The sequence below is a fragment of the Epinephelus lanceolatus genome, chromosome 4 (genome assembly GCF_041903045.1).
Source record: "Epinephelus lanceolatus isolate andai-2023 chromosome 4, ASM4190304v1, whole genome shotgun sequence".
Classification (NCBI taxonomy): Eukaryota; Metazoa; Chordata; class Actinopteri; order Perciformes; family Serranidae; genus Epinephelus; species Epinephelus lanceolatus.
The window spans coordinates 21,437,955-21,463,784 of NC_135737.1; the positions used below are offsets into that span (position 1 = coordinate 21,437,955).

At 39.0% G+C, this 25,830-nt stretch overlaps 1 protein-coding gene and 1 long non-coding RNA gene across 4 annotated transcripts in view; one reads left to right on the forward strand and one right to left on the reverse strand.

Annotated features, from left to right (window-relative positions):
• cadm1b (cell adhesion molecule 1b) overlaps positions 1-25,830 on the forward strand; it is a 190,775-nt gene that overhangs the window by 14,036 nt on the left and 150,909 nt on the right. The window lies entirely within an intron of this gene.
• LOC144462851 (uncharacterized) lies at positions 14,257-23,976 on the reverse strand. The gene is made up of 3 exons (XR_013491029.1): positions 23,888-23,976; positions 18,904-19,015; positions 14,257-15,166 (listed from the first exon to the last, which is right to left on the reverse strand). It is a non-coding gene; the product is annotated as an uncharacterized LOC144462851 (long non-coding RNA).

Consider the following 25,830-nt stretch of genomic DNA (forward strand, 5'->3'; position numbering starts at 1 on the left):
ATTTAAATATTATCTATATTTTATTTTATAACACAGCTATTAATTTATTGCAATGCCTTGTCGTGATGTGGGGATGTGGACGGTTATTGTAAGTTATTAGCACACAGCTTATACAGTTAAAAGGTTACATTGCTGATTCGGTTCTAACGTAAACGTTGTTTTTTAGCCAGAGTTAGATAATTGGTGGAAAATGTTTAGCTATAAACAAGATGGTCGCTCGTTATTTCACTGTGCTGTGAGCGCATCAGAGCTTCAGGCATCACAGATGGCTAACAACTGTTTTCAACAAAGGAAAATGGATACATAATCACAGAAGACGTTCTTTGTTGGATTCATCATCATGGATTTATTTTTCAAAGTCTCAAGAAAGACAACAAATTTCAAGGCTTCTGAGAGGGATACATATTCACCGGAGCCCACGACAGCTTATGTTAACTTCTGGGCAAAAAAATAGTAAGTCTCACCTGCAGCTTTCGAGGGATATTTAATATTTGTAAAGTCAGATTAATTCATCTTTGGCTTGTATGATCGGACAACTGCATGAGGCATTCCTCTTGTCTAAACCCAAGCATTAATGTCAAGCCTTGACGCTAATAGCTGGGATCTGTATCTGCTTTGCTGTTGGGTTGTGCAAATTTGTTTTCTGTGGTAATTCTTGCAATATTCCATCACTCACTGGGCATATTAGAAAGAACATGAAAATGAACCTGCCAGTTTCCTGATTTTTAATTCTAATTCTAATCTTCTTAACAAAGACTCTTTTGTTTTTTTGTGAACCCCCTAACTTTAACGTTCAAACTGCACCTATATGTCCGACATTAAAACTTTAAAATGCCACTGCCAGTTAAACTTAACAAGGACACAGAAAACTGTTTTTGTTTTTCTAAATTTAGTATTATTTTTTTGTTTTGTTCTTGTAGCTGTTTCTCACACAGTTAGTATTTATTAACCTTTGAGAATTAGTTTGTGGGAGAATAGTGTCCATCGACAGCCCACCTAGAATAAAAAGTGTTTTTTAAAGACTGTTTTAAACACACTTTTCCAACGTGAACACACTGCAAAACCTTATTAAAATTTGCATGTAGTTTGGATTTGAGACACAGGAGTTGATTCTTATGATCTTACTGTACCTGTTTTCCATTTATGTCCATAGTTTTATTAATAAAACAGGATTTCAGGTACATATACAGTACAGGCCAAAAGTTTGGACACACCTTCTCATTCAATGCGTTTCCTTTATTTTCATGACTATTTACATTGTAGATTCTCACTGAAGGCATCAAAACTTTGAATGAACACATGTGGAGTTATGTACTTAACAAAAAAAGGTGAAATAACTGAAAACATGTTTTATATTCTAGTTTCTTCAAAATAGCCACCCTTTGCTCTGATTACTGCTTTGCACACTCTTGGCATTCTCTCCATGAGCTTCAAGAGGTAGTCACCTGAAATGGTTTTCCAACAGTCTTGAAGGAGTTCCCAGAGGTGTTTAGCACTTGTTGGCCCCTTTGCCTTCACTCTGCGGTCCAGCTCACCCCAAACCATCTCGATTGGGTTCAGGTCCGGTGACTGTGGAGGCCAGGTCATCTGCCGCAACACTCCATTACTCTCCTTCTTGGTCAAATAGCCCTTACACAGCCTGGAGGTGTGTTTGGGGTCATTGTCCTGTTGAAAAATAAATGATCGTCCAACTAAACGCAAACCGGATGGGATGGCATGTCGCTGCAGGATGCTGTGGTAGCCATGCTGGTTCAGTGTGCCTTCAATTTTGAATAAATCCCCAACAGTGTCACCAGCAAAACACCCCCACACCATCACACCTCCTCCTCCATGCTTCACAGTGGGAACCAGGCATGTGGAATCCATCCGTTCACCTTTTCTGCGTCTCACAAAGACACGGCGGTTGGAACCAAAGATCTCAAATTTGGACTCATCAGACCAAAGCACAGATTTCCACTGGTCTAATGTCCATTCCTTGTGTTTCTTGGCCCAAACAAATCTCTTCTGCTTGTTGCCTCTCCTTAGCAGTGGTTTCCTAGCAGCTATTTGACCATGAAGGCCTGATTCGTGCAGTCTCCTCTTAACAGTTGTTCTAGAGATGGGTCTGCTGCTAGAACTCTGTGTGGCATTCATCTGGTCTCTGATCTGAGCTGCTGTTAACTTGCGATTTCTGAGGCTGGTGACTCGGATGAACTTATCCTCAGAAGCAGAGGTGACTCTTGGTCTTCCTTTCCTGGGTCGGTCCTCATGTGTGCCAGTTTCGTTGTAGCGCTTGATGGTTTTTGCGACTCCACTTGGGGACACATTTAAAGTTTTTGCAATTTTCCGGACTGACTGACCTTCATTTCTTAAAGTAATGATGGCCACTCGTTTTTCTTTAGTTGGCTGATTGGTTCTTGCCATAATATGAATTTTAACAGTTGTCCAATAGGGCTGTCGGCTGTGTATTAACCTGACTTCTGCACAACACAACTGATGGTCCCAACCCCATTGATAAAGCAAGAAATTCCACTAATTAACCCTGATAAGGCACACCTGTGAAGTGGAAACCATTTCAGGTGACTACCTCTTGAAGCTCATGGAGAGAATGCCAAGAGTGTGCAAAGCAGTAATCAGAGCAAAGGGTGGCTATGTTGAAGAAACTAGAATATAAAACATGTTTTCAGTTATTTCACCTTTTTTTGTTAAGTACATAACTCCACATGTGTTCATTCATAGTTTTGATGCCTTCAGTGAGAATCTACAATGTAAATAGTCATGAAAATAAAGAAAACGCATTGAATGAGAAGGTGTGTCCAAACTTTTGGCCTGTACTGTACATATATTCATTTCTCTGATTAGAAGAGTTTGAGTTATAGATTTAAAATCTGCATTTATGTGCATTTCACATCTAATTGTATTCTAGAAGACAGGATTGATACGTAAAACATCACAGTTTACCGCATCAGTATAGTATTGTTTTTCAACAATTTGAATTAATTTAGGACTTACAGAAATTCCTAATCAGATTTTTGATAACAGGGCTTTGTTTCTGTTTATCCACCTGATTCTAACCGCTGCGACCAAAGCCCCAAAACTTTAAAGAAATTTAATTGCAAACTTTGTATCTTCCCTTAATTCAGTTTTTGATTCATTCTACTAATAACTCTACTGTACTTAATTTTTGTTTTTGCTCCTGTTATGCGGGAATTGATAAATATTTTTTTCTCTTTTTCTCTCCTGTTTTCCTGATGGGCTCTAATAGGGGTGTTGAAGTTTGTTGAGTTTCCCTTAATGAGCTGTGGGCCTTAATGGAGTCAACAGTGCAAGTTTTTTCTTTATCATTATGTGTTGATGTTTGTTTTCTTTTGCTCCTTTTTTAAATACAGCACTTTATGGCTTATTTATTAAAAGTCTTGTTCAACTTACATTGTGCTGCTCAAAGTACTCACTATAGAGGGATCACGGTGGCAGCCCTTCATTAATGCTATTCATTTGTCAAGATAAGCCGATTCCACTTGTCAGATTTTCACTCAAAGTTAATTCTTTCATCTGTCCTTTGTTCTTTGTTCCACCAGCATTTGGGAAGGGAAAAAATAGAAGAGCAGTTATATTTGCATATATAAATATACTCAAAAGTGTACTATTTTTGATGCTGCTTTGGGAGTCTGCTCTGAAGTTTTATAGCTTTTTAGTGAGAGGACACACCCACTGACACGAGACAACTTTCCAATTATGAGAAATTATCTTTCTTCGGATTAAGTTTTTTAAACATATTGACAGCTGAACAGACACATTCAGGCGAAAACATAAATGCCTCCAGCTCCAACACCTCATCCCTGTATCCTAGAAATTACATTTGTATGTTAGTAATTTGTATGTTAGTAAACTGTTCTCTGAATGATGTTGTTGGGGCAACATAATCACTACATGGATTATGTTCAGAGACAACATTACTTTCAGGTAATGGAACAGCACATGTACTGTTTAGGCTTCAAAGGGAGGTGGTTAGGAGGATGGTGATCACGCATAGAGCAGGACCTTGACACTATAACTTTTGATTTGCATCCAGACACGTGTCAGGTTCAGACAAAAAAAAGCACTTTGGTTAAGGTTTGGGAAAGAACGTGATTTGGGGTAAATGTTCATTAAAAAGTTACCAGCAAAAATAATCCTGCAGTCAGCACAAGTGGATACTGTATTGTAATATTGCCTATTTTGGCGACAAAAATTAACATTTTGCTTATTTTTCAGGATCAACATTTTTGCCACTTGCCAGATATGTAAATTAGCAACATTATCTCATTATGTTAAAAGGAAATATAATTTGCTAGCATTATATTTCCATTTAAAATATATTTTCTATTTCAAATTAGCTGATAAAAAAAAATTGAAATTTCGGGACATTGGCCTTTAAAAGGGGTTCGTGACCCCTGGGGGTTCCTCAGAGTTGGTGCAAGGGGCCCCCAAATTATTGTTTGATAATTTTTTGAAAGATTTTTAACTAAAAATATGTCTAAAAAATACACATTAACAGGAATACAACATATTATAAGCAAAGATAATAGAAAATGATCAAATAAATTCATAATAATTGACAGTACATAATGTAGATGATAGGTTGTTACCCATAAATCCTTGTCAAATGAATGCATGGTGTATAAATATATGAATCTGTTGATCATTATTATTTTAATAGCTTTGTACTGTATACACTATATAAAGGCACATGGCACTAAAGGCAGCCCTACATGTTTGTATAGGCCCAGTCTAATATGCAGCTTAGTTTTATACATGTAATAGGGGGGACTTGCTCCGTTTCTCTTTCAGCTGAGGGGTCCTTGGCCTGAAAAACATTTGAGGACCCCTGTTCTGGGAGACAGGGCTGAACATTTAATAAGTTACAGATGACAACATAATTTATCCCAAAGAAGTCAATATTTTCTAAACTCCCAGCTAGTCTGAAGTTGCACTACATGTCCTGTTGGCTAACAAGTGTGACACATATTTGTATGTGGACTAGAGGCTGCAAACTCATAGTAAATAAGATATGTGCACACAACAGGACAGCTCACTGACAGAATAACAAAGTGGCGTCTCCGCACACTCAGGCACACTTTAAGCAGGTGTAGTGACAGCTCTTGAGCAAGAGGGACCTTTGTCTTTGTGGACGGCGTTCAAGCTTACAAGCAGAAATCCATATTCATGTGCACACAAGCTGAAGGAACAACCAAAGCTCATTCCTCACACCGAGCTACTTTTAGTGCTCCACACTCTTTTCTGCAATCAGCTCTCATTTAGTTTTGACAGTCCATGATGCTCTCATAAATTTAATTGGTCATTGTAAAGTCTGCTCTGTAAAACTGCATTTCAATTGGTTTGCTGCTTTCCTCCGAGGCACAACACATGCCAGCCCTCATTAGCACAGAGCTACTGTTTCACCTATCTTCTTTGACTTCTTTTAATGTGCCTCGATGTTACAGCACAATAATGATGCAGTTTTAGGACCAGGGGGTTTACAGGAAGTGGAGAAATGTATGGGCACAGCAGCTCAGTGCTGAACCTTTGTGCGTTGAGAATGAACTTTGCACTGTCCTTTATTTAGTGTATAGATTTTCTTCCCTCTAAGCTTCAATGTTCTTCATTCTTGTTGGTTGTTTGCTTCTTCTGAGAGCTGTCAGCACATTAAATGGAAGTACAATAGTTGCATGTATATTACCACCATTTGCTTGTGTGAAGTGCGAGGGCTTGACATAAAGCATGACTTTGCACTCTCATTTTCTTGAGGCGGAGTGTTTCATAAGCACGATCATTATTTGTGAGTTGTGAACAGGATAATTACTGGAATTGTCAGTTTATGCAGCCATAAAGTCATTCCCAGTCTGGCTGCAGTGACTCAGCCAACTGAACAGTCCTCGATATTAATTTAAGTGGAAAAAAAATGAAAGGCAAACTACTCTACATTTTAAGGTTTATTTATATTTACAAACATAGTGACCTCGGGCCTTATGATAAATGTAACTTGAATTTAAAAAAGGCTTTGGCAGTTACATTTTGCTCGCTATATATTTCAATTCCTGGCCGTGTTTCCTTTTGGGAGAAGCTCCTGCATATTCTCCACACTCTACCAAACTGTGCATCACGACAGTGAGAGCTCTGCTTTTAAGAGCTGACGTGATTGGCCCTGATTGTTTCTAGCTTCTAACACTCTCAGTGATAATAATGTATGATAATAGCCTCTGTCTGTAATTCTACCCTGCTTCCTGGACCACAAGCCTGCAGTCTTCAGTTTTTAAATCCAATGTAGCTGAATCTTGATTGATGCATTGAAATATATGATTAGCACCTCTTTCTTACTGAACTACACCCTCTTTTTTTTACCAGTGAGAAGAGCACAGACAAAAATGCAAATAAAGGAATTTCTCATGTGAAATAAGTAGCCTACAACTGTTCTAACTAGTGGGAAGGATGTTTGACAAAAATTGTCTTCAGGGCATTTAAGATGTTGCTATGGAGCCCCTCAGGGGGAACATGGAAGGATAAAAAAAACCCCTCAATATTTAAATCAATGTAAATGGTTTTGTAATTCGACCTCTTGGATTCACAATCTGTGTGAACACTTCTGTTAATCCGTGTCCTTGGATGTTCACAATCCATGTGAATAGGTCTTGTTAACCTGAGCTGAAATATAAACTGAAATATTTCCAGTTGATCATATTCATTATTAAAATAAGAGGCAAGTAAACTTTAATTATGTAGCACATTTCATACGACAAGCTCAGTAAACTCAGTGTGCTTCAGATACATCATACATGATAAACATAAAATATCATATAAGATAATTAAGTATTACATTCAGTAATAGTATTCATGCTAATTTTTTACTATAATGTGTCTTATCTATATTTACAGTGAGGCATGATCACACTCTCTGTTTAAGTTAGTTCCTTCAGTCCTCTAACCAAATGCTTACTTTTTCCTATGGCAACAAGTGCTAGCTAACATTAGCCATTAGCTTTATCTTCCAAAGCAACAATAAGCTATAAAATTCCAATTTTGGCATTTTTGAACAAAACCAATTACAACTACCAATAGTCATATCCATTTAGACCTTTGTCAGTGTGTTGTTACAAGTTAGCTTGATCACACTCTCTGTTTAGTTCCTTCAGTCCGCTACTCAAATGCATACCTTTGCTATTGCAACAAGTGCTAACTAATGTTAGCCATTAGCTTTATCTTCCAAAGCAACACTAAGTCATAAAATGACAATTTGGCATTTTTGAACAAAACCAATTACAACTACCAATAGTCATACCCATTTAGACCTTTGTCAGTGTGTTGTTACAAGTTAGTTTGATCACACTCTCTGTTTAGTTCCTTCAGTCTGCTACTCAAATGCTTCCCTTTTCTATAGTGCTAGCTAACGTTAGCCATTCCAAAGCAACAATAAGCTATAAAATTCCAATTTTGGTATTTTTTAACCAAACCAGTTAAAACTACCAATACTCATACCCACTGGGACCTTTGTCAGTGTGTTGTTACAAGTTATATTATTAAAATTAGACAACTAAAAGTTTAAATCTCTGGGGAGCTACGTTAGCATAAGGCTAAATAGCGGTTGTTTACACTTGTCTATGATTCCCATTCACTGCTATGTCAGAAACATTAAATCCATGTACACAAATGACCAAAATCTTTCTCACAAGTTGTGAATCCGAGGTGATGAATCACAAAACTATGCACATAGATTTACACATTGAGTTTGTTTGTTTGTTTGTTTTTTTACCATGTGACACCAAAGAGGCTCCATACATTGTGATGCAGAAACACCACCCAATTAACACATTTCCAGCTTAAACTGTGGCATGACTGATCAGATTTAAATGTATTTACACTTAGGTTTTATGCTGTTGTGTTTATCAGCATCCACCCAGTACGATTTATTCACCTCATGTGTATGCCAATTGAAGTTTTAAAGGATGTGTAAATCTAATTTAACTTTTTTTGTAAATGGAAAAACAGGAGGTGATGTTATTTGGCACCTCCAATAAAACTAATAAAACAACACTGTAAAGTGGTTCACGATGGTCTTTTATGAATTTTCAGATATAGGGGAAATGTTGTCTTTACTGTAATCTCAAAAAAACGCATCTCAGTGTAATAGCCTCTGCAGGAGCAAAATGTTTTTTTACAGCCTCACTCTGTGGTCTTAACTCACCAAATGAAAAGTTTTGTTTTGTCAGCATAAGTCAAACTTAGCTCTGCATAGGAAACCTCTGAGGAAGACAGAGCTGCTCTAGTCTAAAAACAGATATCAATAAATGTAAACAGCACTGGCCTAGGGATGTCATTAAAAAGAATAGCATGTCTAGACCTCATAAAACCAAAACATATTGTTATTTCGAAGCAGCAGGAGTTATTGCCTGTGAGCACTAAGATGACATCCATCAATTTAGGGTTTTATTGGAAAATGTAGATAGGCTGCTTGGGAGATGTAAATGATTTACTTAGCATAAAGTTTTGCTTGAACAGGCAGGAAGATAGTGTAGTTAGTGAGGGCAGGGAAGTATGCGTGTGACAAAGGCGGTATTGAAGCAAAAGCTGATTTCCCAAGCCTGAGAGAACCGCGATCTGTGCATGAATAAATAGTCTGGACCTGCACGACGTGGATTATTCTGCTTCAAATATCAGTAGACTTAAGGGTTGTCAAATGGCATACATGTGTAATAGGGTTGTTGTACATGATTTCATTTTTGTCACTTGTACCCAAATGTCATATCTTCTAAGGTTTGCGCTGATTATTTCTCACTGTGTGCACAAATTGCTGTTTTCTTCCCCTGCCTTTTTATATTGTGCATTCAGGCCAATTTAACTGAACCTCTTCACATTTAAAACTCTTTTCACTGACTTTATAATCATATGATGGCAAATGAAAAGTTTGACTGTAATAAAAGCAGTTTATACGACAGATCTCGGAGCGCAGACAAATCACTATTGACTTCATTATCGCCTGTCAGTGCAGTATGACAACATGCAATATGAGGTGTGACAGCAACCTGAATAAATGAAATTAACATGGAGAAACAATTTATATTTGGTGCATGGAAGTTTGTAAAAATTCCACACCACATTTTTTCAAAATGCAACAGCTTCAAAGTACAGAGCATTTGCATGCAGTTGTGTATCACTTTGATGCGTTGGCCTCATCTTTCAGTAAATCTCAAATCTACATTTATTCAAATGTGTTCAGTGCGGTGAAGGTTGACACTGCATAATCCATCAAAATGTTCCATTTGAAGAGAGGGGCTGGAATTATTTGAATCATCAGAAAGCAGCCTTGCTTGTGGTGAAGCAGTAGAGGATGTTGAAAGTTTAAACCCAGGGTACCAAATAAAAAAGATATAAATAAAATCTATTGTTATATATGGCATTGAAAGTCTTTTCTCTCAGTCTGACCTTGTCTTTCTCTTTTTTAATACAGTGTGTTTATTATAATACAGTAAACAATGTATTTTATGTCTGTTATAGTTGTGAAATAAAAGGGTTTGGGTCATTTTAAGGTTTAAAGGCTTTATTTTTTAAATGATTGGCTTTTGTTCGATAAAGAGGTGAACGCTGTGATGGGTTTGAGTTTGATTTTCATGAAATAAATCCAAGAGAAGTCCTTATGATTTAGTATGAACACTCATTACTTGCCACATCTGGCCTGAGACCATTTTTTAAAGCTCTAAACAGGACATTTCTGCCGCTGAGAGAAAGAGTTATCTCCACACTAATAATGGAGCTCTTTTACATTTTAAGTGAACAAAGAGGTGATGTCTTTTGACAGTTATCTAATTTTCTCACCTCCAAGATTCACTTCACCTCCAGTTCATGCATTTTCATGTGCAAGTTGTTTCTAACTTAATTTCTGTGTGCTTCCACCAAACTGTGAGCTCAACTCAAAGTGCTTAAACGCGACATGTCACATTCACCCATTCATACACACATTCAAACACTGGTGGTCGAGGCTATCATACAAGGTGCCATCTGCTACTCAGTAACCATTCAGTCGCACTCACACACTGATGGAACAACCATCGGGAACAATTTGGGGTGCAGTATCTTGCCTAAGGATACTTCGACATGAGAGCTATGGTTCGAACCACCAGTCTTGCGATGACCAGCTCTACCTCTGAGCCACAGCTGCCCCTAAAATTGTGCAAAAAAACAGAACTAAACCATGCTACAAAAGTCCTATATGCATCCAAGTCAAATGAAACAAGTGACTAGAAGATGGCACCTTGAGTGAGAGGAGGCGGAGCTATGGGCGCTGCAGCAATGTGTGTGTCACCATGCTAAATGAGAAAGTAGTATTGATTGCATTGAAACCATTTCAAATATTCAGAATCAATATGAATATGACAGGCAACCCTGCACTGCTTTCCAAACTAATCATCAGTAAATGTAATCATAATCATAAATAAACTAAACAAACTGACACTGTTAATACTACCAGTTCTAGTATTACAGTGTACTGCAGATCTGTGTGTGGCCTGTCCAAATAGTGTTGCCCCAGCAGAAGCTGTTGCAGTACAGCAGCTGTGGGGGAGTGCAATCCATCTCAAACAATGGGTGCTGTCTCTCTATGTTATTACTCTTAAATGTAGTGAAAAGAAAAACATTGGAAAGAAAGAAAAATATAGAAAGAAGATAACTGGAATGTAATATGAGTGTGAAGTGTCAATCATTTATGTTGCAGTGCAAATGTAATGTCGACAGTCCTAGCTTTCATTTATTGCATTTGTGTAGTATATCATGGCTGTACTTGTTTCTGATAAATACAGAATATAGGCTAATAAAAAATCAGCTCTCAAATTTTGACTCCAGACCCCCCCAGCAGATTCGGTCCCCCCCTGTGTTGACTCCATGGCTACGGCCTTGCTTTGTTGCACATTTTAGATTGATCTTTATATTTATTTCCTGCCCCACTTACATCTTCAAATCAGATGGTGTTTAGGTGTTATTCATGACTTTTTGCAGTAAAAGGACTGACTTTCAAATCTAATATTGCTGAGTATAAAATATCTGCCACACAGAAATGTAATGTAATCTCACATGCAGCAGATAGGAAAGTTAATCTTCTGATTTACAAAGACGTGTAAATGTGGACATAAAGGTGAAGCTGGCTATTATTCTTACCTGTTAATTACTGTCATATCTCATATATAGGCTATGTATTCAATTACGTATAAAGGTGGCTTGAATTCCCCAGTTGTACCATAAAGTGTAAAAACTGTATTCGTGTCCCCTCCTCATTTGTCGCAGTGAAAAAGTGTGCGAGATGAATATTGGAGAGAACAAAGAAGATGTGTTTCAATAGCCGTCTTTTCAGTGACTTCAGTCAAGGTTGCAGTTCAGTCCGATGTATTATGTGATGCTTTCATTTACACAGATCTCAGCTCCGCGCTACGTGTGTATGTGGGAGCTGGGAAGCAGTTTTTTCTCCCCTTTGTCCAATCTCAAGGTTGGAATGTGTGGTAAGGGACCCATGTGTAGAAAATGAATTAAGCAGCATTTTGCTGTGCCTCAGTTAAGGTCAAAACTGTACCCTTAATCTTAGTCACACTTCTGTGGTGTTTTATAGATCAAAATGGAATTTTATTGATTGAAAACAACTTCAGTGGCTTTGAAGCAATTACCAATCTTTACTAGTATGCCACAAGGTTTTTTGCCACAGTTCAACCTTGTGTTTTCATTATCAGTTGACACAAACAACACCACACCACATCCAATTGGATTTAATCAAGCAGACAAAAGAGTTTACTCTTTGGAATCAAGCATTCAGTCAAGTTGAGTCAGTTTTATTTATTGGTTAGGATAAGAAAAAATACACTAGGTGTACCCTTTACAGGAAAAGATCAAGGCAAAATTACTGTTGCTCAGAGCTTGATGGGATTGAAACACTCAGTTCTTTATGCTGGAACGTGTAGCTGACTTAAGTGCACTGATGAACACATTTGTTAAATCTGTACAAAAATCAATGAGAATAGATACATCTCGTCGTTTTACAGGAGCCAGAGCAGGCTGGTAGTTTACACTGTTGCCAACTCCTCAGTAAGAAAAGTAGCTATTGGCCGTCCTAAAAGTCGCTAGAAGTCGCTAAATGACGTCATCGCCTAATTTGCATAATTGTCCATATGCATGTAATTGTAATGGCTGCTGTAGGAGAGAAGAATAACGTCGTGGGAGAGACAAAAACTGAGTAAAAAACACCCTGAATATGTTTAGAACTACAAATGAACCTTCTTTCAGTGATTTATATTAGACAAAGAAAATTGCGCGGAACCGCCAGCGCATGTGCAATTCACTTGCAGTCTGGACGCGGAGGGGTTAACATCTCCTGCTCTGACTGCTGCTGGGAGGGAGGACTGGGCCGTCTGTGAGTGCTTTGGGGCGAGGGAAGGGCCCACGGCAGCATCTGCTGCTCGTTGAGAAGAATAAGAATGATACGTGCTCTCACAACAGAGTCTCCGGAAGTCTTCAATAACATCAGAAAAAGTCACTAGATTTGTCACCAGTCGCTTTTTTGGAAAAGAGTCGCTAGAGGGGTCTGAAAAGTCGCTAAATATAGCGACAAAGTCGCTAAGTTGGCACCACTGGTATAGTTTCAGCCTGCTTCCAGTCTTTGAGCTAAGCTAACCATCTCCTGGCCCTCTAACATCACAAGCCCTTGTTTTTAAAATACAGTTTAAGGTGGAAGTAGACATCTGTTTTTTATGACTTCTAATTATAAAGTAAATGCTGATTGCACAGTGTTATAGCTGTAGAATACTGCACAGTCCGTGTTTAGATTGGTTCCCTATAAGCGTTGCATTCACTCTCACTTCACAAGATGCAATTGATGACACAGGAAGTGCCATTCATCGCACGACCAAACAGGAAGAGCATAGCACTTTTGCTTTTTTGCCTGTAGCTATCAGTAGTGTTCCCCAGTTGCCAAAGGTTAAAACTGTATGTGAAATAAAGCTCAACTTTGCTTCGTTAAACGCTTTGGTTTGACAGTAATTCACTTTGTCTCGTCTAAGTGACATTGTCAGAGCCTGGTGGTTGTTAAGATGACAATGTTTTCCTCTTTTTATTTCCCTTTCACTTACAGTATTGCTGTGTGTAAATGCTTAAAGGTGAATGTGTTGACATTTATAATTGAAACCATAATATTATTGTGACCAGTGTTTGGTTTGTCTTTGCGACAGCAGCGCCGACAATAATACCACTTGGAAACGTCCCTTTTCCAGTTTAAATCCATATGTTATTTTGAATACTAAGCTTCAGAGATGCTGGCAGGAACATTTGTTTCCCCCTGTTTCCAGTCTTTGTGCTAAGCTAAGCTAACAGTCCTCTTGCTTTAGCTTATCTGATAAACAGATATGAGAGTGTAATCATTATTCTCATTTTCTGAAATGCGGAACAATTCCCCAACAGGAAAAAAAGGGAAAGCTCAGTTAGAGCAACAGAGGGATCTCTCCTCCAGGAGAGACAGATATGAAATAGATGTTTTTATAGACAGAGTGGGCAGAAATGAAAATAAAATGAAAATAAGTTGAAACAAAATGACAATATGAGGTAGATAATGTACAAACTAGGGTTGGGTGCCATTCACGTTTGAACCAATACTGGTGCCGATACTGGCACCTGGAATTTGCTTAAGGTACCCAACAGTACTTTAATTTCTCTGTAATAACAAAAATTTAATTTATTGAACAAACTGCAGTGGTGAGGTAGGGGACTAAAATGCAATTCGGCTCCTCTGCTCTTCTCTAATTACACATACAGCTAATCTTCTGTCTGTCAGTCTGTCTGTCTGTCTGGCTTGTGTGTGTCTGCTCCTCTAGCTGTGATACTAGATTATTACTAAAATAGTAAAGAATAGAAAAAAGACAATTGGCAAAACTATTGCGGCAGATTGGTGCTGCGGTGATAGTTGACAGAGCTTCCCAGCTTCGGGATGCTTCTGCTTCCTGTCTGAAGTTGAACTTAGCGGCTTATTGGAGCTCCATCGTCACCTCGTTGCTCTGTGGCTGGCTTCTATTTGCTGTGTTCTAACCCAGATGCACTCTCAGGTACAAACACTGGCACCAATGGCTATAACATGAATTAGTCCTTAATAGTATAGATGCAATCCGAATGAAACCCTTAAAATGACCTGGTTTGGGACCCAGCTTTAGTGCATAGTGGGATCACACCCTTTTATGTTTTGATTCTGCAGAACGTGCAGTCTAGATTCGTTTTGCCAGCAAATATCTATACATTTGAGTACTGCAATATTATATTTTGTGATCAGTTCTCCACAACATGGTATTGATTTTTAATTAACGATTTACATGCAAGTATTCATGGCAGTATTTCCATTTTTGTGTTGTGTTCAAACCTTTGACCACTGGATCCTTCAATATCTATCTTCAGCGATTTGACTCTTCCACCCCATAGTTACAACACATCCCAAGCACAAACATAAAGAACACAGGCCTATGAAACAGACAGAGTCATAAAGGGTGCACCACTAGCTCCTAAAATAAGATTATAAAAACATTTGCAGTCCCACCTTTTCCCCACCAGTCTTTAGTTTCCTTCTAGTGACTGCATTACTTACTTTGCCTCCATTTGTTAATTCTGTGACCATTAAAAATGCAAGTACTCGATGTATGACAGGTGGGTCCAATATTGTAGCGCAATTGTAATATTGCTCTTTGGTACCTTTGTCTGTCTTTTCTCACTCTCACTCTTCCTCTGTCTCTCTTTTACTGAAAACTCAATAAGAGTCCCTTTCCTTACAGTGTATCACAATATATTGAACTGTAACCCCTGTATCGTGATGCATATTGTATCACCAGAGTCTTGCATATACACAGCCATACTGGAGGTCGTGGGGTTTGTTAAACGCTTATTTTTCAGTTAAAGAGAAAAAGTTAACAAACAGAAAGTAGGAACATCTTTCTTTTGACACATATATTTCAGTCCTTTATACTCGCAGTAAACATCACTCCTGCAGAATAAAGAGGTACTTGTTGTCTCTTTAACTTGTTGATTAACAGCACAGGTAGATGAAAAGACAGCAGAGGGAACTTTCATGGTTACTTGGATGACACATTGAGCCCATGGCTGACGAAGTGTTGAATGACAGTTGGCGGGGCCCTCGGGGAAGCACCTGTCAGTCAAAAGATATTGTAAGTGTAAGTGACATTATTAGGAAAATGCTGTCACCTCGTGCTTATGCAACGTCTAAAGTTTGAAATGATGTATTCATAGTAAACAAACTATTAGTGTGACGGGTGACATGTTTTGTCCGGTGATTATGCATAATTATGTTTAATAATTCCCTTGACACACAAGCAGACAAACCAACAGCATGTTTGTTTCTGTCCCCGGTCATCGCTCTTTGTGTTGAGTAGGTCACCTCCGAATATTCATCACCCCTTATGTCATCAACACTGACGCAATTTGTGGCGAAAAACATCTCACTCTTCACTCCGTGGCCGTGTATTGCCAACCCGGACCAGCTTGGCCATCAGGCATTCACAATGGCATAATTATGGAGTATTAAACCGTCACAATGACATATCAGTCAGACAAGATATGCAAGAGGCCTACTTGGTTTACCCTTACTCTTGTCAGAATGGCCTGAAAAATGGAGATTTGTTTGCTGGTGGATCATAATTACAATTGGTATTTATGAGACCCATCAAGCCTTCAAGAGGAGCTGAATCTGAAGGTGACTCTGGGATGCATCACATCAGACTGCGGACACAGTGAAACAAGGCTTTCAGACAAGCTGTCTCCTCTCACCAAGCCTTTTAAATCATCATCACTCTAGCCAGCTGTATGATAGTTCACATGATATATCATCTGTTAGAGCTGCAGCATACGCACCACCAGCAGACAGTGACAATGAGTCTGGCAGTGAGCCGTCCCTCGTTTCAACAGCCGCAGTCGTGTGATGCTTCTGTTTCCCGTTATTAAGCTATCGCTTCCATGCTGTTGTGTTAAGCGTCACTTAAACTGCCAGTTATGTTTAGGGGATGTTTCTTTAGGCCCTTTCTTTTGTCCTACGTGTTGTTTCAGTTGAATTTTTCATTTCTTCAGTTGGCTCAAAGCAGCTTGTTAGACTGAAGATCCTGACAGTGCTGTAGTTCTGCTGTCCGTCCAAATGTCATTCAGCTAAAGCTCAGCTGTCTACATTTATACAGGCTGAATAAACTGGCTACTGGTCATACTCAAACTTAAGCAAAAAAATCAAACCTGCACGGGCCTCATTTGTGTCGTTATGGCTAACATTCCTATTGTAGTGACTGTGATGTTGCACTCGCAAGCTGCTGACATACACGGACACAGTGACATTTACAGAATTCGTCCAGAAATTACATCAGCAGTCAGACATTTTTTTTAAACAGATTCTTTTGCAAGGGACATTTTTGTCTTCTTTGATATTTGACAGTAGACATATGATAATGAATAGAGAAAGAGGAGGGATGACTTGCCACAAAAGTCCCTGTCTGGACTCGAACTGGGATCATTGCACGTGATCGGCATCTCAAGAGCTTTTCACACACGCATTGCAAACCTGAAATTATTTAGACATTACGCAGAGGTGCTTTATGTGAGAATGCAAATGTCCGAGTCAGTTGGATCAGACTTTAAACAGACTTCTGCCTGCTAGCTTCCCATTACAAAGTCTGGGATTGAGTCCATGTGTGAATAGAGCAAGTCACTGTTTGCAGAATTTACAGCAAGGGCGTGTTGATGACGTTTCTGTCATGCAGCAAAACCGGACGAAAACAAATATCTGAGGGTGAAGAGGAAGGGTCATTTACACAAAGACGGCAACAAAAATGTCTAACTCGCGGGATGACAAGATTCAGGGAATTCTGTCAGTAAACACAGACTCTGAAATTGTCAGACAAATGCAAGAAATGACAAGAAACTGTTGTTCATAACCAAATTATGAACCAATGTGACCGCGGTGAAATCTGCATCATGTCCTGCCTTTTGCACACTCTCCTGAGATGCCACCCCTTGCTGAAAACTATAACGAGTATTTCAAGTAAGCGAGAACTCTTGGCCACCGCCACACAATGGCAGTAAATTCAAGTAAACCTGAAGGTACGCATGGCCTGGCTTATATTGACTTTACAGTGGAGCAATGATGTGATGATGTATTCAATTTTCTAATTAATCTGCACATGCTCTCGTTCCAAATTAAGACCAAACTTTTGTATTGATGTTGGTTTTTTAGCTATGACAATTGAAAAAATGTGACTAGCTGATTACCAGAATTACATTTTGCTATGTGACTTTGTTGTCTCTATCGGCAGGTTCAGAGGAGTTAGGAGGTCAATGGCAAAATGAAACAGTTGATAATACCGGCTTTTCAACAATTGTGAATCACCACAGCTACGAGAGGTCCTTGAGCGTAAAGTCGTAAATGTGCACAAAAAATATTAGGCTGATTGGTATAGTAGTATGTGAGATTCGCAGTGGACAGACAGATACACACAGGTCAGGGGTAGTACCGCAAGTTTTTAAAGGAAAGACAAAATGAGTACTTCTCATGTTCCTTTTTAAAAACTGTACTACTTTTAGTATATTTTTGAGACAGTAAGATACTTTTTACTTCACCACATTAACCATTTACACCTTTGTTACAAATAGCCTGCTCTAAATGATGGGATTGAGTGTAGGAATGGAGAGGATCTCTACTGTAGATGCCAAGTAGCCAGCTGCCTGGAAGCAAAAGAAGCACCACGTGTCTTTTGACCACGATGCAATAATGATGGAGCAAAACCCAGAACAAGAGGCAGCTTCCAGCAACTATCTCTGACCACATCTGGCCACACGTTTCATACCAAAATCTAAGAAAAGACAACAGTTACATGATGAAGTGCCTGCCTGGTGGGAATAATAAACCAATTAACATAATGTGTATTTTTACTTAAAGTATTCTGACTAAAGAAATCACATTCTGCCAGTTAAACAAACACAGAGGTATTGTTGCCAGCTTCTAACACCGAAATGATAATCCCAGTGGTAACAGTGGATGTCAATAGTAACAGTAAGGAAACTGCCAGATTTTTTTTTGTAAAAAACAACACCTTATTTCTTATCCTCTGAGTGTGAATATACCCAGGTTATTCTAAGCCAGTTGTGATATCTACATGATGAACTACTAACAGGACAGCAGGATCGCCGGTTCATGTAAAAGCAGCCGCTGTGTCCACGCAGGGATGACCTTGTTTTTTTTCCCCTGTACCCCATTTCTTTGTTTCTGCCCTCACTCCTCTTTATGTGACACAGCCACTTATTACAGTTAGAGGGCAGGTGTGTGTCTGGCCTCAGCTGGGCATTATCCTGGCCCAGATTGTCCTTGGACCCCCATGTCTGTCTTATAACCTCCGGGTGCCCCCCTACATCCCCGGCTATTCTTCAAGCTTTCCTTAACCCTTGATTAATCCACTTTAGTCTGATTCAGATATGATTAAAGGCAAAGTATCAAAGCATTTTATGGAGGTAATTACTCACTCATTAGCCATATGTTTGACAAGTATGCCCTCCTGGCATTGGAAGCGTCTCTATTAATCATAAACAGAGATCTGACAAAAGGCGATGATGAAATGATGAAATATATATCCTGACTCAGAATCAGTAAGATTGTATTATTGATGGATTACAGAGCGAGCTGTCATAAAATAGCATAGGCTTTACTTGATGTATGACTGCCGAGAATATATTTTGGGTCATCATGGGCGCCACCATATTTCTTCACAGGCCATGTTGCAGTCATCATTATCAGTCTGACCTGCTCTGGGAATTTTTCTCCCCCATTCAAACACCCAGATGTCAACACATACAGCTTGTTATAGCCAAAACAATCTAAACAAATGATCTCACCGGCCACCTAAACATGTTTTCCTCCACATGATATGAAGACGATACCCCACTCCCACCTTCGAACCAGCCACCCACTCTCCCGTCTCCTGTCTTCCTGGGCGATCTCCCCAGGCTGTGAGGACAAGACAGGACAGGAGAGGATAAATTACAGCCACACAGCCGCGGCTATCTCTCATGCTTTCATTTGCACCAGCAATTAATCAGACATCACTGGAGAGCTCTTGCATGTCAGGCTGAGGATTTTATTAGGGATGTCCTTTATGGGCCTTAATGAGACTTATGTCTTCCTTGAGTATTTCATTTGCTGCACATTGCCTGGCTGCTTGTAACCTTGAGGTGAGGAGCTTTTTTTTCCTCCACAACAGTAAAGCTTGGCAGAGCTTTGTTACTCACCTCTCAATGATCTTGACTTGATTCGCTCTTTCATCCACTGCCTCCCTCGCTGTTACAAACCCTCCTGTCTTGCAGTTATCTAATTTTAGATACAATTAGGCCTGATTTGTTTTGTTTATTCTGACATTCCTCCTCGCTCCGGTTTTGAAACGCAGCACTAAGTGAGTTATTGAAAATGTGGCAAATCACCTTCCGTTTTATGAAATGCAGAAGTAGACAGTTATGCATCTCAATAACGACTTCATCATGATTGAAATGAAATGTGTAGGGCATGATCAGTCAAGTACAGCACATGGGCTGCCTGGCTGGTTGTTAGTATTAGTTGTATTACCATTACATAAGGCCTTAAAAACCTCTTTTATCACACAGCTTTTTTTCCCTTTTATGGGCTTCTTCATAAACATGCTGTTTTCTGCCAAATTTGGAACAGCTTTGGTTATTTTACATGAGAGATTTTGTGCTTTTTCGTGGGCGGGGCTGAACTGGAAAAAAGGCAATGTCATGTATTTGCATGCACTAATCAGGATTTAGCCGCATTTAAACAGTTGTGGGCTACTGTCAATCAAATTCAAATTAAACCGCACCCACACAGTCCTGATGAAGCAGCTCTTTTTAAAGGTCCAGTGTGTAGGACTTAGGAGGATTGGATATTGGCAGAAAATAAACATAATAAGCTTTTTTTCCCCTCAGTATATCATCACCTGAAAATAAGAATCGTCGTGTTCTCATTATCTTAGAATGAGCTGTTAATATCTACATACGGAGCGTGTTTTGTCCATGGAGTACTCAGGTTTCTGCACTAGCTCAGAATGGACAAATGAAACACTGGCTTTAGACAGGGACATTTGCACTTTTGCATTGGCCACCATAGTTCTCCTACATGCTTATACTACTACTGCTGCTACTGCTACTACTACTACTACTACTACTACTACTACTACTGCTGTTGCTGTTGCTGCTGCTGATACTACTACTACTTCTATGTACAACTGCTGCTGCTGCTGCTGATGATGATGATGATGATGATGATGCTACTGCTACTACTATTGCTAAAGCTACTGCTACTGCTGCTTCTGCTACTTCTACTACTACTCCTACTCCTACTGCTGTTGCTGCTGCTACTGCTGCTTCTGCTACTTTTACTACTGCTACTACTACTACTACTAATATTAATGATAATAACAATACTAATTATTGAGCACTATTCAAAGATAGCATTACAGAGTGCCTTAAAAGGCAGCAAAATAAAAAATAAAAGAAAACAGATAAAAAAACAATTTGGTGCATAAGAATCTGGGGAAAAAAGTTTGTCAAAGGAAATTCCAACTCAAGTAAAGAAGTTTAAGTTTAAGTTTAAGAAGGAACTTAAAAGAGATCACTGACCCAGCCGACTTGATTTCCTTGAGCAGATCATTCCTCACTAGACCTTTAAACTCTGGGTAAATAATAGCTGCATAAGGACTTTTTTCAACTTCAGCTTCTCCAGCTCAAATTTTTGCTTATTTAGTCATGGGTATTTGATGTTAATGAGATTAAAATAAACACAGTTTTCAGGGGCTTTAGCACCTTGATTTTCCAATCAACAAAGTGACTTTTGTACAATCCAGAGGATGGTTTAACACTTACCTCTGTTCTGAAGATATTTTCAGCTTTCTTTAAGACTCGCACATCTGGGTGAAAAAATATTCCTTCTGTTTTACAAAAACATTTGTATTCCACATTGCGCCTTTTACTTCTAATCTTAACAGAGATGGTAGCCAGAATGACATATTTCCAAGCTCGATTTGTATAACATGAACAAGTATTAAGATTTTAATCATCAGTTGTATTGATGCTTCTTTCCAATATTTTATATTGAGTGTTATTATTTTGCTAGGTTTTTACAAAAACAGCAATACCATATGCCATTTACGGATTAGTAAATCAGTTGCAAAAATAATTTTCTTCTTGCAACAGATGGATTTTTTTTCTCATCCAGATGGCTAGAAGAGTTTGAGGATTTTGGAGAAACCATCAGCACAAACCCAATTGTTTTTAAATGACCATCTGGGTTTTTACAAAGATCTCCAGGTATTTATTTTCAGACAATAGGACACTTAGCTCTGCCACTTAAAGTGATGGTATAGTAGTACATGAGTGGCATAAACTGGGGCTAGCAGCAATGTAGCCAAAGAGCAGATTTAGGACTGCTAGTATTTCTCATTTTGGGGTAAAGTACTTTTTCTAGTTTAATTACAAACCAGTGCTAACGTGCAGAGTGGCTACTATATATTTTCTCAAGAAAATACAGGGCAACAAATTAAAATTGTTTATCATTGTATTGTGATTCTGAATCTGGCTGCACTGTTTTGTGTGTGCCCAAACAACACCAGCTTACAGTCACAGTGAAAATACTCGCAGTAGGCGTCTCCCAGTTAACCCATAACCACAGAGTCAGCCAGTAAGAGGATATGGAGGCCATCTGGTAGCATTTTTACAGTATGGTGTGGCAGTTTGCCCATGTGTGCTACAGGAAGGGTCGTATGACGGTCATGAAAGAGAGGCTCTCTGGAGGACGCAGACATGAATATTCGCAGTCCAATTTTCTGGGTCAGACGTAAGCTCGACCAAAGTACACGACCTGATCACATCTGTCACCGGTTTGTGCAGCATCAATGATCAAACTATATGACCTTTAAAAACTTAAATGATATCTTAGCAGTTCTTCAAGCTGCATTTGCAGTATGTGATGAAACCATTTGGGAGAGGAGATTTAGAAATTACAGTGACTGTCCTCTTTTTTTTTTTTCAAAGACACCATATGTTAATAAGTAGGACATTTTACTGGGCTGCTTCAAAGTTTGGAAAGGATTTGAAGAGCTGAGCTGAAACTCGGAAGTGAACATTATCATTACATAAATCAAAGAATGATCCTAGCATAAAGGATATTTTCAACAGGGCTGTATTTACTCAAGCACTGCACAAATGTACAATTTTGAGGTAACTGAACTGTAATTTTACTTGAGCATACCCATATTATGCAGCTTTCACCACACTTCAGGGGTAAATATTATATATACATTTCTATGGCTTATTTTGAAATATAACATCAGACCGTAAATCAGGAAAAAAAGATTTCCACACAGAACTTCCCATTACAACCCAAGCAGCAACAAGACAGTTCAAACCAAAATACAAAGTGTCTTTTTGCAGAAAAGAAGCAAAAGAAAAAATAAGAAGCAATACAATTCTCAGAGAAAATACAAAAGCACAACTCCCACATGGAAATCGATATCAATGTTGCATGCCCCAGTTGATGAAATATTTTTCAGCCTTGTTATACATCTTGTGTACATTCTTTCATTTGAAGCAACTTTTCCCAACTCTGCCACCCAGGCCTTTAAAACAGGCTCTCCAAGAGTCTCCCAGTTCCTGAGAATAATTTATCGCCCAATCATTACCGCCATCTGGTTTCCACTCTTTCAGTGATTGAGGAGAAAGCAGGCAACAATATTATACTTTTTAGTTTCATTACATCAATCTGACAGCTGTAGTTACTTTTAACTTTGCAGATGGAGGTCCTGTTTTGTTATACAGTATGTTAAATTGCAGCGCCCTCATATCCTGTGGCGTCTCACAACGATGCACAGCTAAAACACAAGTAACACAAATAAAAGATCATGTTTTGGGTTAAAATAAGTACATTTGTAAGATAATGCCATGTAAATACATCATGTGAGTGAAGTTAATGTTAAAACAACACTGACTTTTGGTTTCACACTGGACATGAACTTCAGTCTCCTGGGTGAAAGTCCGGCTATGTTTGACCTCTCCCTCCCACAGTACGCAGACTTCCTCGCCCTTTATACTACGTCAGTTGCTCTCAGTGTAAAGTCTTGCCCTGGACTGAGCTACACTGGAGTTAGCTGAAAGCCTGATGCATCTCAAAAAGATACCAAAGGCTGCCTTCAGTGTCAGTATCTCACGCCAATGGGCGTGACAAGGCAGCATTATATGACAACCTGGGAATGACAATGGGCTGAAAATCTCCACCTCAATCAACTTCAACATGAAGATGCTTCTATAACATTCTGCATAAAGAACATTTTTACTTTTTTACACATTTCAACACTTAAATTATATTTTGCTGATAATACTAATGTACTTTTACTCAACTGTACTTATGTAAATATTTCTTCCACTGCTGATTTTCAAAACCTTTTGATACCAGCTCTCATTCCTTTTCTGATTGATCATAGTTGCCTGAAATACTGCACATGTTTCAGATGAAGGGAGAAGATTTAGCCCTCTAGGTCACGTATACAGATGTATAAAATTATATCCATTATTTTGAATGGCATGACTATAGCAATAAGAACAGTTTTCCCTCAGTCAAACTTAACACACAAATACACACACACACACACACACACACACACACACTAGAGTCCATTTCTCGCTGGCCGCACATCGATGGCCAGCTGCGTTCCCTGTTTGACAGCCAGGTGGTTCAGACTTTGAGCGCAGCAGCTTCGGTTAATTAAGGTTACCCATTTGGATCTTGTCAATGGCTAATTTGCAGATGAAAAAGAGTCAAAAACTTTTTTCTTACTTCAGCAGCCTGAGCATTGTGTTTTCGTCTTGCCTAATGGCCCGGACCCGTCAAGTGGAACAGGACTGAGAGGTGCATGCAGCCCAGACTTCACATGCATACATGAAGCATAAAGTTTACTCTGAGCTGCTGTGGCCCAAAATCAATATTGAACTTAGACAAGCTATTTACAGTCATGTTTGACAGAAACTGGTATGGGGAAATCACAGGTCATGTAGACTGGAGCTGCAATGATTAGTCAGAAAATGAACTGGAAACTATTTTGATAAACAAATAATCTTTTTAAGGCAAGGCAAGGCAAGGCAATTTTATTTATATAGCACCATTCATACACAAGGCAATTCAATGTGCTTTACAAGGGAAATACGTTAAGATAAAACATTAAAGGAACAATAGATCATTAAAAACAAAAGCTAAAAGCAAGAAAAACAGTGCAGAAAATGCATTTAAAAAGCAAACATAAAGCAAAAGCAACAGCAGACAAATATAAAAACAATAGCTACAGATTATCCTAACAATAAGTTACATATCTAGTTCACTGGTAAGCTGCAGTAAATAGTAATGTTTTAAGCCCTGATTTAAATGAGTTGACAGTTTCAGCCGACCTCAGATATTCTGGAAGTTTGTTTCACAGGCGGGGAGCATAGAAACTAAAGGCTGCTTCACTTTGTTTGGTTTTGATCCTGGGAACACTGAGTAAACCTGTTCCAGATGATCTGAGGGGTCTGGATGCTTCATAACGTACAAGTATATCAGAGATGTATTTAGGCCCAAGACCATTTAGTGCTTTATAGACAAGTAACAAGATTTTAAAGTCTATCCTGTGATACACAGGAAGCCAGTGCAGTGATTTAAGCACTGGTGTAATGTGCTCCACTCTCTTGGTGTTGGTGAGGACTCTGGCAGCAGCGTTCTGGACGAGCTGCAGTTGTCTGACTTGTCTTAAGCAAAACAGCCAAACACTCTCTGGTTTCAGGTCCTAACATGTGCAAATGTTGTGCTTTTCTTTGTTACATATGATTCTAAACTGAATATCTTTGGGTAGTGGACTGTTGGTACAATGACACAAGACTTTTATCAAGATTAAAGGTCCACTGTGCAGTATTTATTGGCGTCTAACGGTGAGGTTTCAGAACTGAAACTTCTCCCATGTGCCAAGCATGTAGGAGATACATGGTGACCGGCATAAAAATGCAAATGGCCATATCTAGAGCCAGTGTTGGATTTGTCTGATCTGACCTACTGTAGAAACAACTTGGGGCACTCTGTAGGAGGGGACCCAGGGCTGCCCCTGACCAAATTGGGGCCCTAAGCGAAATTTTATTTGGAGGCCCCCATCCCAAATGTATCGTAGGTACAAAATGACCGTACAACAACTTGCCATTTAACTTGACAACCTTTACTGGCAATAACAAATGTACTGTAGATACAGTAGTTTGGCTGTATGAGTCAAATAAAATAAAAAATTCAACCTGAAATAAATAAATAAATATTAAATAAAAATAACTTCAAACTGAAATAAATAAATAAATAAACAAATCTGAGTCACAAATAGCCATCAATTACTCATCAAAAGAAAGTAACTTCCACCACCTCAATCCCCCACCCTTGATTAAACAATGAAAATAAAATAAAAGAGGAAGACAGGTTTTCCCTATTTAATCTTATTTTGTTATATTTCTCCCTCCCCCCTCTCTGGAGGCGTCCGATCTCCCTCAGCCCTCCGCCTCTCTCACCTTAATTAAACACTGAAAACAGAAATAAAATACAGAGACATTCTTTTCTATTTTCATCTTATTTAGCTATATTTCTCCCTCTCCCCTCTCTGGGAGCATCCGACCTCCCGGCCCCGCACATACCCCCGAGGCTCGAGTCTCCCCCTCCGTGGAGCCCGCCCGCCCTCCCGTCCCCGCACATAGTCCTGAGGCTCTTTTGGACGACAT